Below are 14,753 nucleotides of genomic sequence, written 5' to 3' on the forward strand. Positions count from 1 at the left end.
TACTGTATATGCTAATAAAACACGTTGCGGGGCTAGTAGGTGATACATTCTTATTTAAAAATTGTAGCGCAATATTAGACGAGGACAAGAAGAAAGGTACATGACAGGACGGGCGCTAATTCCAACTATTTTTATTGAAACAACCGCACAGCATTTTATAGCAATAAATACAAGGCACGCATGCGCAATCATGAGGAACAGAGGAAGGGGTGGTATTCGTGCACCCTATCACTTTTTGTTTAGTACCTGAAATTCACTAGCACGCAATGATATAGATGTGGTGCTGACGCACATGTCGCCTTTCTGTGTGATGAAAAACGCTTCTGATAGTTCGCGAGCTAATCTATCTTTACTTCTGCTTAGGATTTTTATTTTCTCAAGCCATGGTTCACAGTTTCCGCAAGCGCTGCAATGGGCGGGCAGATTCTGGAACGACGCTGACTCATCGCCTAGCGACCGTGCATGTTCCTTGGCGCGCTGGTTGATGCAGCGCCCAGTCTGACCTACGTAAACCTTGCCACATGAAAGGGGGACTCGTAGACCACACCCGTGGCACACCGCGCATACGATTTGGCGTGTTTCGTTCCACAGCCGGGAATCACCTGGTTGCTGCTGCAGACCTTGGGGCACATTTTGGCTAGCTTATGTGGAGCCGAGAAGACGATAGGGACACCGTACTTGTTGCCAACCCTTTTTAGATTGTGGGTGACCCTATGCATGTAGGGTATAACCACAGGATTGTCGTCCCTACGTTCTGGTATCCGCGGCTTCTTTGGCCTCCCCTTGAATTTCTGCAACAGTGACTCCGTCACAGCTGTTAAGACGTGGTCAGGGAATCCTGCTTTTCGCAGTCTGGCTACCTCACCCTTACAGCTTGCTTGCATTATGTGAGGGCAAGACTTGATTAGTGCTGATTCGAGCGAGAGGTTCGCAATTGCCCTCTTCACAGTTTTTGACTGGGGCGAATCAAACGGTAAAAAATATTACTTAGCTCTCGGTCGATAGCTCCAGCACACACATCGGTCATCGTGCTTGATGTAGAGGTCCAAGAATAGCCTACAAATCGCGGAGTGAGGGGAGGGTGGTGAGGGATCTACGAGCCCCCCCCCCCCCCCCCCGCCCTGATCGTTGCTTCCTCAAAATAGGTGCTGTCAAATAGTTAAAGCGTTCAGCAAGTGCCCCCTGCCACCAAACCGAAAAACTTCCTCGCTCTAGACCTGCACATGATATACGCATATCTTCTCAAAAACGTAAGGAAGTTGGTCCAACTCTCAACGCTTGACTAAAAGCAATTAAAAAAAATTCGGTATAGGCCTCTAAGCACCTACTGCTTCGGCCGAGATTGACTCCCAGAATTAGTGGGATCTGCCGAATATTTTTCCTTCAACTTCCATAAATTCCAGTTGAACCTCGTAGTTTTTCTTTTCTTGCCTGTTTCAACCATTACAAGACTGTGATTAGTGAAGCTAACATTTTCACGGCATAGTTTGTGCACATAAGTACAATGTATTCTGATATATTCATTCTAGCCAGTCTAGTTTGATTTTGCTGCTAGCAATGTGTAAATTGCACATGATTGCCACGGAATACATAACCTACGTCTACTAAGCCGTATTGTTCAGTTACTGCAGAAAGCTGCAATGCACTTTTGTTGTGTACTGGAGCATTCTTTACAGAATGGTCGGGCATGCTCGCACAATTGAAATCGACGAGCGACAAACTCAATCGCCTTTTATGAAAGTGGCTACGTAATAAAAAAACATTTCTTTCACAAGCTCTGTTAGGCGCGTACACGCAAATAATTCGCCATTTTTCCCCACACAATGAAAAATTGCAAAGGGCTAATCGCCCATTCTCGGAAGTCATGACTTTCTCTTCAATAATGCCACTAGACCGTTTTAAAAACAGCGCATATCCTCGACTTGCCAGTTGCATGACACTAACATACATAATGGTTGAATCAGAGGCTGGGTCTGAGCTAGTTCATACAGTGACATTTTGAAATCGGCGAGCGCACGAAGACGAAGACAAGAAGACGACACACAGAGCACTACTTTATATCACGTCCGGCAGCAACATCGCCTTACACTGTGGAACTTGCGGTTGTTGCCCCTTTCTTGACCAGGCTGGCGTCATCAGAAAATAGAGACCAGATTTCTCGGGAAATATATGAGACATCCTGTACAGAACAGCTTGGAGCCAGCTGTGTTAGGAAGCCCTCTGTGTCGCTCTCTAAGAAGGAGCTTGCGTTTTTTTGCAAATCCAGTGACTTTTATTGTTGCTCTTACCTTTTAGGTTGTGACCTTTAAAGGTCCTCTTTATACCATTTTACCTTTTGACGGCATCCATTATATACGCCTTTTTACCTTTTGGCGAGCTCAGTTGTTAAGCCGCATATGCTGTTCTTCAGTCCCATTCATTTCTGCTGGCCAGGTTTTGTTAAAACCTGTGTTCATTGCATGTCACCTTTTTCACCCTTTCGATTTGGCCTTTCAGAGCGTGTTCATGAACCCTGTCAAAGCTTTTCTTGCATGACATCAGGTGCGTTTTTGCTTCGTGGCCCGGTTTCCGTGCGTCCGTTAACAACGCCTCTGATCGTTAGCGAAAAAAGAGACCGTCGGCGTGGCTCTCAGTAGTTGTTTTCTGGTCGTTAGTGTCCAGCGGTCTTTCGGAGGAAGCGTAGCCGCTTGTATCCATATCGTCGCTTCTTTGCGAAGGGTTCCCTCCTTCTTCTGCGTACGTGGCATCGTTGACTACAAGGTGGTTCTTGCTGTCTTTCTCCTTTTCTTCTGTATGACTCGGCGCCACCTGGTCTTTCTTTTCGGAGGTTACAGGTTCACCTTCCGCACCTCACTCTGTGTTTGACGTCTCCGCCACGTCGCTGGCGGTCTCCTGGTCCCCAGCCCCCTTGGCAACAGTCCTCGGCTTCAGCAGCATCCATCCTCATCTGCATGTGCATTTCGCTCGCTGGTGGCCCCACGGCTGCGGCGTACGCGCGTACGCACTGGTCTTCAGAGTGCCCAAAGATTCGGCATCACGAACATCGCGGCACCTTGCACTCGCGCCGGACGTGGCCGTCTCCCTTGCACCGTAGGCACTGCATAGGTCGTCCAGGAGCCACAACAAGGGCCTGTTCACCTGCAACTCGGATTTGGTGCGGCAGGTCGTCGACTTTCATTCCATTCATCAGTTTCAAAAGTACGGTCCGAGTCGTTGAATCCTTGCCGCCGACGCCTCTGACGCGCCAACGTTCTCGCGTCACTTCAATGACTTTGCCAAAGGCCGCCAGCGCTGTCCTTACATCTTCATCCGCCACCCAATACAGGAGCCAATGAAGGCGGAGACGTAACTGCTGGTCTTGAGGGTCGAAGACAACGCAGCGACGCCCCTTCACGTTGAGCTCCTTGAATGTTAGCAATTTCTTTACCACATCGTCGCTCGAAAAGCTGACCGCCCACACGTGATTGATCTGGTATGCCCCAAGGGCCACGACCTCCGGCAACAATCCCGTCGAGTCGAGCGCGCTGAGGAAATCTTCGACCCTGTAGGGCCTTGCTCGCACGTCGCCATGCAAAAACACAGTTTTCTTTACATGTCCCTTCGGCAAAGGTGGCAAAATAAACTGATAACTCGCTTCCTCGTTGTCATCGATAACCGTATTACCGCGGCTTGGTGCCGCAAAAGCTGCTCCGTCGGAGCCCATCATTCACCCGTCCGAACAGCTCGGCTGCCGGAAGTAGAATTTGATTACCACTACGCTACAAGAGCGCAGCACGAGAGTTCGTGTTATATACCGATATTCATTCAAAAGGACAGACCTTTCTTCAAAAGAACCATATTTTAGAAGCGACGCTCCTTAGGGTGTGGGTCGTTCCCTCCTTTGTAGTAGTAGTAGTAGTAGTAGTAGTAGTAGTAGTAGTAGTAGTAGTAGTAGTAGTAGTAGTAGTAGTAGTAGTAGTAGTAGTAGTAGTAGTAGTATGTATGTATGTAGCCAGCTCTAGTTTAATGAATTGCCCACTACATCAGCTATTCACTAAATATCATAATTTACAAGGCATCGTAGTGTTCCTTGATTTAATAACACTAAAAGACATACTTTGCGGGCGATACACTCTAGTGAGCTTTGAACTTTTCGTCTTAATGTACATGATAAAGAATTTATTTCTACGAAAAACGCAAAGCACGCCTGGAGCAAGATGTTTGGTTTTGGGACGCTTTATGTGCAGTAAACGCCGTGCATTGTTCGCGAAGCTGGAGCACTTGCACGATCGCGTTCCGTTGGCTTTCGTTGGGCATGCTACCGACCTCGCGTCGTGTAACGCGAAGAGGAATGCTACGCGCGTCGTGTCTTTCCTCTAGCCTTTCCGTTAATTCTCACAGGGCGAGCGGGGAACGCGGTCCCTCTTGGCGCGCTTTCTCTATCGCTCGGGAGCGGACACTTTCCCTGTATTTCACCGATCACAAATTGGTGATGATGAAGGGACCACGTAAACCAACAGTACAATAAAAGTTTGATGTTTAATATATACACGGTGTTTCACACTCTTTATATGTTGTACTGGGCGAATTTCACGGAATAGTTTCACGGTTTACCGATGATTCCCTCCGGGGCTTCGCCCCACTCATCATAATTGACCCCGTGGATATGCTGTGATTTTTTTTAATGCGAAGCATTTCTTAGCGAACTTCTGCGACTTTGAGCGTATCTATCTATCTATCTATCTATCTATCTATCTATCTATCTATCTATCTATCTATCTATCTATCTATCTATCTATCTATCTATCTATCTATCTATCTAGCCGCCTACGACTTTGTGCTTCCTGGCCGTTTCGTTAATAGGATATACACCAAAATTGGTATGGCGTAACATGACTTTATGAAGAACATAACTGACATGTCATAACATGAAAATCATGATCTCCATGTCATGAATGACATGATTTACATGCCACAGTTCTGGTGCTCTTGCGGCCGTTTCGTAAGTTCGATATATGCCAAAACTGGTATGGCGTGACACGAGTGTATGACGAACATAAGTGACAGGTCCTCTCACATATGTACCGTGGAAATCATGGCACGCATGTCATGTACAGCATTATTTACATTTTCAGGATCATGGTGCGCTGGCGGCCGTTTCGCTAGTTTGATATACACCAAAATTGGTACCGCGCGACGTGACTGTGTGACGAACATAAATAACAGGAGTTAACATGAAACTCATGACACGCATGTCATGCACAGCATGACTTACGTGTCACGCTCATGGTGCGCTGGCAGCCGTTTCGCTAGCTTGATATTCACCAAAATTTGTATTGCGCGACGTGACTGCGTGGCATACACAAATAGCAGGTGTTAACACGAAAATCGTGTCGTGCGTGTCATGTAAAGCATGACTTACGTGCTACACTCATGGTGCGCTGGCGGCCCTTTCGCTAGCTTGATATACACCAAAATTTGTATTGCGCGACGTGACTGTGTGAGGAACGTAATTAAGAGGTATTACACGAAAATCATGACATCCATGTCATGTAGGGTATGACTTGGACGCCACGCTCATGGTGCACTTCGGCCATTTTGTTTATTGGATATATACCTAAATTGGTACGGCATGACGGGAGTGCGTGACGAACATAAATAGCAGGTCACGCATCGTATATATGTAGCAGAATACATGTTTCATTAGCATGGCATATCCCAGATTATACACGCATGCATCTATGACAATCTCGCGATATACAGGGTGTTTCAGCTAAAAAGCACCAAGTATTAAAAAATTAGGCATAGGCGCTACGCGTCTCCAATTAGCGCAATATTGATCTGAGCCATATAGAGCACGTCAGAATATTTTTTTCAATCCGCCAAGCTCGCTAATTAACAAAGATTGCCTAATGAACTTTTCAAATAGTAACTCTAGAGAAACATTTTCAAGACAAAAGTTGTGGCGCTTGTGTTAATATAACCCCCCTGTTTAATTTTTTTACGCCTTTCCTTAAAGCGCGCGAATTAAAAAAAAAATGCCACGTGACTGCCGCCAAACGCGCGGCGCTTTTAGTGCCCTCAAATGTAAGTTGAACGAAATATCAAAGGCTGCTTCGCGCACGAAGATCGATAGAACAGGTTATCGGGGACTGCGATGGACGTTAAGGGACAAAATGAGCATACCGTTTCAACAACAACAACAACAGCAACAGCAACGACAACAACAACAACAAAATTCTTCAACGAAAAAGTGGCAGCCACGGCGCAAATGCCACATGAGACTGTAGGCAGCATTTGATGCAGCGTAGGCCTTTTTTCTTTTCTTTTCGCAGCAATGAAGAAACAGATTGGAAGGGGCGAGGGTTAAAGCGCGATGAAGGACCGAGATAAAAGATGCACTCATACGTGACGGCTGCTCTTTCGTTGATCTTTTCTTTTTTTTGATGGTACGCCTCTATCGTCATTTAGCGTCCATCGCAGTCACCGGTAGCCTGCTCCATCGACCTTCGTGCGCGGAGCAGCCTTTCATAATTCGTTCAACTTACATTTGAGGGCACTAAAAGCGCCGCGCCTTAGGCGGCAGTCACGTGCTATTTTTTAAAATTCGCGCGCTTTAAAGAAAGGCCGGAAAGAAATTAAGCAGGGTAGTTAATTTAGCATAGATTAAATAATTTGGTGTTTCTGAACAAACGCTACAACTTTTGTAATGAAAACTTTTGTCTAGAGTTACTATTTAAAAGGTTAATTAAGCTATCTTTGTTAATTACCGAGCTTGGCGGATCGGAAAAAAATGTTCTGACGTGCTCTATATGGCTCAGAACAATACTGCGCTAATTAGAGATGCGTAGCACCTATGTTTAATTTTTTATTACTTGGTGCTTTTTAGCTGAAACACCCTGTACAGCGAAATAGATGTCACGACATGAATGACTTCATTAGCCTCAATGACAAACAAGACGATGTATGCAGCTTATTGCTGGCTGCTTCGCATTACATCGATTCCCTCACTGCGTGGGATCTGCCAATTTTTTTCTCTTTTTATACCTCCCTTCGCTGGATACAAAAAACAAAACAAAACAAAACTACACTGCTCTCGCCTGGGATCGAACGAGGGACCTTGCGCGTGTAAAGTGCACGTGATTACCACTACACTACCACAGCGCTTTTTTTTTCTTTATTGCCTGTCTTTTGCCCACATAAACAATATACATATTTACAGATATTTACACAACACAATCAAAAACATCGTTAAAAACGACCGCTCAAATGTTGTGGCCGCACATGCGTTAAAATGTTTTCATCGTCGATAATAATTCGACGCGTGGCAACCACTCTGGAGTAAATTCCTGCAACTTTTGTTCCTCCACAAAATCTCTTATGCATTCTTTGAAGTACTGCGTAGGTGATCGTGCACCTACATAAACGTCCCTGACTGCCATTTGAATTTCCAGATGCTGTGAAGAGCCATAGGCATTATCAGGTCGGATGGGGTACCGTCGTCACCTTGTATTGGCAAATAGCGGATCCCATGTGCATCAACGGGAAAATCTTTTTTGATTGTGCGCTGGAGCACGTCCAAAAGAAAGACAGCATCCCAACAGTCCAGGAATACATGTTGAATTGTTTCCTCCTTTCTGCATATTATGCAATGCGTGCCCCAAGGAACATAAAACCCCTTTTGACCCATCTATGATTGGATACTCAGCGTACCGGTGTGTAATTTTAAAAAGAAATTCTTAACACCTAGCGGTATTAGCATCGCCTTGACGCGCTTTAGTACAGTGTGCCCATGGCCTACATTGTAAAGGGACCGATAAAAAGGCACTGGTAGAAACACATCACATAGGTCCTTGTGCAGTTTTTACGCTTGACTTCACTCAAGTACTCAAGTGAAAACCGCGCAGACAGACACCTACAGGAAAGCGCAACATCGCGAAGAAAACCATAAACGCCACCGGGCGCGCTGCCGGTTGAGACAACCACGTTATGAAAGTGTTGCCCCAGGCGAAGTTGACAGACAGTTCGCAGGAATGGGTTGTTAACGTCCCGAAAGAAATAAAACCGATTGACTACCTGTCTCAAAAACAAATGCGACAGGCCCAGTCCTCCATTTCGCACTCGAAGAAATAAATTGGTTCGACTTGATCTTCCCAAGACGATGCCCACACGAACACTGCGAACACACGGTGAAATCTTTGGATGTTTACCCTTGAACAATGTAAGACATGTAGGGTATACCATATTTTACTCATTAAGAAGATATTGCAAATGGTGGTTTTAGAAAACATAGACCAATTCCAGCCATTCCACTTATTTACTCTGTCCCGCAGTTTATCCACTTCGCTCCTCCAGTGCGAATCGCTGTCTTTGTAGCACTCGAGGGGAGCACCCAAGTATTTCACGGGTGTCGTAACGAACCTCATGCTGGCAAAACCGTCTGGGATTTCTGGCCAGTCACCGTGCCAAAAGCCCAGGCATTTGCCCCAGTTCACCGCGCTGCCGCTCGCAGCACAGAAGCTTTTAACACATTTGACAGCTTGTGTTATGCTGTCTGATTCAGCGCAAAAAAAGGCAATATCATCCGCAAAAGCCAAAAGCCGGACTTCAACCTCATGCAGCTTATACCCGCGAACACAGTAATTCTCTATAACACTCAAACAAAAAGACTCTATGTACAAACAGAACAATAGTGGCGAGAGAGGGCAACCTTGACGGACCCAACGCTTGAATGGAATGCGTTCCCCCACCGCCTTGTTGACGATTAGCCGCCATGAGCAGTCTCGGTACGCCATGGCAACCCCTCTCTAATTATTTTACCTTAGTTCACATGATCTAAAATGCACAGAAGAATTTCATGAGGCACCCTGTCGAAAGCCTTCTCCACGTCGATTTGGAGCATTGCCACTCGTGTACCAATAGCGTCGCAGCATTCGAGGATACTCCATGCTGCGTGTATATTAGTGAAGATAGATCGGCCTTTTATGCCACACGTCTGGTGCGGCCCCACGAGATCCGTAATGACTGTTTGCAACCTCTTAGCTTGGATTTTCATAAATATCTTATAATCTTCGTTAGTGAGGCAGAATGGGCGGTAAGAAGTTACACTGCGCAGTTCAACGGGGTCTACGGATTTCGATATAAGAAGAGTGTGGGAGGATGAAACGTCGGGGTTAATACTTTCAGCTGGAATACCTCATTGTATACGTCGGTTAAGACTGGCGATATTGATAAATTGAAACATTTATAAACGGCGCAAGTCAGACCATCAGGGCCAGGGGACTTCCCCGGATGCAAATTTTCAATAGCACTTTTTACTTCCTCTTCTGAAAATCGGTTCCTCCAATATTTCGTTCGTATTGTTGTCTAGCTTTGGCATCAGCGTTAAAAACTCTTTTTTAAAATGGTCGACGTTGACTGAGCAGGCGGCGAATAAACCATTGAATTTCTCAAAGAAAGCGCGCTCGATATCGTCTGCTGCATCGCTGACTTTACCATCGTGTTCAACATAACATAAAAATCATGACACGCATGTCATGTACAGCATGATTTACACGCTACGCTCATGGTCGACTGGCGGCCGTTTCGCTAGTTTGATATACACCAAAATTGGTATCTTGTGACGTGACTGTGTGACGAACATAAATAGCACGAGTTAACATGAAAATCATGACACGCATGTAATGACAGCATGACTTACGTGCCACGCTCATGGTGCGCTGGCGGCCGTTTCGCTAGCTTTATATACACTAAAATTGGTATCTTGCGACGCGACCGTGTAACAAACATAAATAACACGAGTTAACATGAAAATCATGACACGCATGTCATGTACAGCATGACTTACCTGCCACGCTCATGGGGCGCTGGCGGCGCTTTCGCTAGCTTGATCTACCCCGAAATTGGTATTGCGCGATGTGACTGTGTGGCGAACATAAAAACACGAGTTAACATGAAAATCATGACACGCATGTCACGTACAGCATGACTTACGTGCCACGCTCATTGGGCGCTGGCGGCCGTTTCCCTAGCTTGATCTACCCCGAAATTGGTATTCCGTGACGTGTCTATGTGACGAACATAATAACACGAGTTAACATGAAAATAATGACACGCATGTCATGTACAGCATGACTTACGTGCCACGATCATGGCGCGCTGGCGGCCGTTTCGCTAGCTTGATCTACCCCGGAATTGGTTTTGCGCGACGTGACTGTGTGACGAACATAAAAAGCACGAGTTAACATGAAAGTCATGACACGTATGTCATGTACAGCATGACCTACGTGCCACGCTCATGGGGCGCTGGCGGCCGTTTCTCTAGCTTGATCGACCCCGAAGTTGGTATTGCGCGACGTTACTGTGTGACGAACATAAATAAGAGGAGTTAACATGAAACCCATGACACGCATTTTCCTCAATGGCATACAAGACAATGTATGCAGCTCTTTGCTGGCTGCTTCGCATTACATCGATTCCCACAATGCGTGGGATCTGCCGGCTTTTTTCTCTTCTTTGTTCGTTCACAAGCATCGGGACGATGCTTTTTCAGGGGGGGCAATGCCACGCCCACTTCTTGTTTTATTTTGATGTATTCGGGTTTGACCAGCAAGGACGGTTATCAACGCTCGACGCTGTCCGCGAAGCAGTGTTCGAGAAGCTACGCGATTGTAGTAGATCGTTTTATTAAGATTGCACGCCGCACGCGAATGTTCCAGCTTTGTCGAGACATAACGCCGCCACCAGCACTATCGCTGGAAAGTTCGATAGCGCCTGTATAAAAGCCGACGTGCTTTGACCGCTTGTCAGTTGGTCGACGGTCGACGCTCTGTTCGCCGCTATCAGTGCATACCGTGTGTATTGCTGTAAATTAACTTTCCGTTTCCCGGCCACAAGTTCGGCCAAATAAACAGTTTCATCTTGAAAACGCCGACGGCTGTCTTCGTCGACGTCACGACCACGTGACAATATACGTATGTTCTACCCTGTCAAATGCCTGTGCCTGGTCAAGGGAGGTGAGCCATCCCCTCGCTTGTCTCTGTCTCGTGTAATCTATGATATCCCTGTTAAGCATGTTCAGGGTCTGGACATTACGGCCTACCACTGAGCATGACTGCCAAGACCTGATAAGCGAGGGCATGACTCCCTGTAGACGCAGGGTTAAAACGGTTGTTAACATTTTATAGTCCGCACCTAACAGTGCAATCGGGCGCCAATTACGTGGGTCCTCGAGGTGCTCTTTTGTTTTCGGAGGCAGGATGATCCTGCCGCTCTTAAACGACGGTGGGAGCGTGTGTCTACTCGTGAATACATTCAAGGCTTCACACAGGGTGGGTCCTATGATGTCCCAAAATGCACTATAAAATTCAACAGTTAAGCCATCACTTGCCGGTGCGGAACCTCTGTGGAGGTGACGCATTGCCATCGTGAGCTCCTCCAATGTTATGGGAGCAACAAAGCTGCAATACTTTTGGGGGGAGAGTTGGGGGAGATTACCTAGAAACGGATGTTTGAGAAGGGATTCCAAGTCAAGATGTAATGCATGCGTCCCCATGCTTTTAAAGAGGGCGCAAAACCTAACGATGTCCTGTCTGCTCAAGTTACCGCGGTTCTCCATCTGACCGAGTCGGGTACTGTTGACGTAATTAAGTACCTCCGGGTGGAAACGGGGTAGGTGTCTGGCCTGGTAGGAGCTAGCCGTGGTTGACGTTAGCGTCCTCAGTCGTGCTAATCTTAGTTTCAAGTCATTAGCATAGGTCTTCATAAGCAGAGAGGTGGGTTCCCCAATTTCGACTATTCGGATGAGCTGGAGCGTCGCTCTGCTGTGGGGTACTCAGGCCCCGGACGTTCCATGTAACTGTAAGAGACATTTACTAAACAAGAAAAGACATGGCGATTTTTTTCTCCGCTTGCCTCTAATTTATGTGCCCAAGCTATTCTAAAAATCAAGTAAACACACGATTACTGAATGGAATATTCTTCACTAAGTGGTACAGAAACACTTGAAAACGGTTGAACTGTGTGTACAACTCAAAGAAGCGAAATGCTGTAGAGCGGCAAGTGTCACACTCACAGTTTACAGTAGGCCCTCGTCAACATCTGGTAGGGCAGGACTAGGCATGGTCCTTGTGGGACCGCCGTGCGTGGAGTTCCAATATGCTGGCGAGAATATCCTATTCTCAAAATAAAACAAGACATAACACATAAAACACTCATGTGTTTGGGCCGTATGCCACTTCTATATGGCTGCCCGGCTATAGACAAAGACAAAATTGCGCTTATTGCGCTCGCACATCACCATCGTTTGCCTCCCTCGAGACAAAAGGAAAAAAGAACACATCACGTGCCAAGTGTCGGGATCTCGCCGATTCTGTCGCTGCTACCGTGACGTTAACCTTATGATGCAGTGGCATGATCAAAATGCAGCATGCGCTAGGAAATGCACACTGAACTTTTGCGCAGCAGAATCGGCTAACCGCCTATCGTCACCACCTAAAAGGCAGGTGACCGCTCCGGCGCATGGGACGAGGGATGCATGTGACATTTTCACTTTCGCGTGACACATAAAAAGATTCATTAAATTGCTCTCAACTTAGCAATGGACTGTGTGACAAATTGTCACTGCGAGGAAAAAAAAAAACAGCGCCCATATGGCGTGTACTTCGCCTTGCTAAGTATCATGGGCACGCTGCCGTACCAGTTCTGGCAGATAACTTTGTAGCGGCATCGCTCAGCTGTGCACTCACAGCACACATTTTGCGGAAGGGTGGGCGCATGAAGCCCGTCATGCTCCCTGATGATTAGATAGAGGTATATCTAATGACAATAAATACCAGAATGCAATAATTACGTTTCACAGTCTGAGACAAACGAAAAAAAAAAAAAAAACACCACGAGCACGAGTGAGCCGGTAGGAACATTGCCGGCTATAAACCGACGGAAAAAGCGGCACACTCGCGGCGCGGTAATGAGGTACATTTCTACGGCATCTGAACCGCAAAAGACAATTTTTTGTTTAAAGAAAAAAAAACCAGGGAAGAGGGTCGGGCATGTTCGCAGACAGCACTGTAAGGCTCAGTGGCTCCGGAAGCGGGGGGGCAGGGTGGGCTAGAGCCCCCCCTGTCAGCAGAAGCAAGGGGCTCAGCCCCCCCCCCCCCCGGTGAAACCCTGTCGCGTTTTTTTTTTTTGTTGTTGTTGTTATTCTTGCGCGGCATATTTTTTTCGCGGCATTTTGGAATGTTCTTAGTGGCTGAGAACATTCCGGAATGGATGGGGATACTTTAGCGCTCCGCGCACCTGCGGCGTCTCCTCTCCGACACCATGCAAGTCTCCTCAGCAGTCCGGCCTTATTCCGCCCAGGTGCGACTAAGTGGAGTCAACCGTCAATTTCCCAAAAAGGGTCATCCGAAGTGCCCGTCTTCAGCCTCTAAGCCCTACGTCGTCAAGCGGACGTTGACTTTTGAAGTGCGGGTATAGTGTACTAGAATATTCTAGTGCACTATAGTGCGGGTGCGCTCTTCATTATGCACCTGCCAGTGCTACAGAGTTAGTGGAATGGAAGTGCGTTACGAGTGAAGACGACGAAAACTACGAAATGCTTCAAGGGCGAGACAGACGGTGCGATTTTTCATGCGATTCGACGTCCGACACGGCGGAGGGGAAACCGGAATGGTGACCTTTCATAGCGTCGTACAGCCACCATTCCCTCTCCCCCACCGCGGCGTCGGCCGTCGGATCGCATGGAAAATCGGACCGTCTGTCCCCCGCTTCACGGCGGCATGAACACATCGTTTTTGCCACTTTTTCAACTGACGCGGCGGCTGTTCTCCTTGTTTTATATAGTTGATTTATATATCATTGAAAAACTTGATCTTTGTGCATTTGAAATATATATATTAAAAACAAGTCAACCGTCAGTATTTGGGAATGGATATCCAAGAAGAAGCGCTAGTTACACGGTTAGGCCTGATCGTGGCTCAGAAGTCACCATTTTTTGAAAAATATGCTACAGTTACAGCACTATTTCTTGCACAGCACTCTCAATACTATTTATCTATTTCCTCAACGTAACAAATCAATGTCGGACTTCTACTTTATTGCTGCTTAGCTTTTGAAAACAGCCAAATTTAGTAACTTTCTCTACAGACTGTCCGGTAACTATTCGCCAGAGAAAATTCATTTTCGGGTCGTATATAGAGGACAAGATTTTCCGTCTGAATGCTCAATTTCATTAGTGTACGATCCTCTCCCTTCTTAATTATGTTGGCCAATTTTTGGCCAATTTTTGTGGAAAGCTACCGAAGTTATGTGGATGAATTTGCACGTAGAGTAACTAGAGCCTCCTATTTCTTTCCTCAGTGTAGCATTTTTCAATAGAGCAAGCAGAAATGCCCAACGAAGCTCGTAAATTGTCTGAATTTATCGTGCCGCAAACGTTAACAAAACCTCTGTAATCTTCAAATAGCGCTGAAATCTGAGCATGCATAGCCTGAAATATAGCTGTTACGGTCTCCTGATATAATTATAGATACGAATCACACACAAATACTGTCGGAATACTGAGCAATCTACATTATTCCTATCACTACAACGAAAATCTTTCTGTAGCGCCACCTAGACGGAAAAAACCAATGCGCTGGATTTGAAAGATTCCCGTCTCTCCGACTGTAGCATGCGAAAACATTTGACTACAGAGGAGAATGACTTTTCTAACTTCAAACCATGCGCCACCATCTGTAAGTCTTTTCTTTTTTTTTGCCTCCCCTCAGCGTGTT

This window comes from Rhipicephalus sanguineus, chromosome 1, assembly GCF_013339695.2.
Source record: "Rhipicephalus sanguineus isolate Rsan-2018 chromosome 1, BIME_Rsan_1.4, whole genome shotgun sequence".
NCBI classification, from domain to species: Eukaryota; Metazoa; Arthropoda; class Arachnida; order Ixodida; family Ixodidae; genus Rhipicephalus; species Rhipicephalus sanguineus.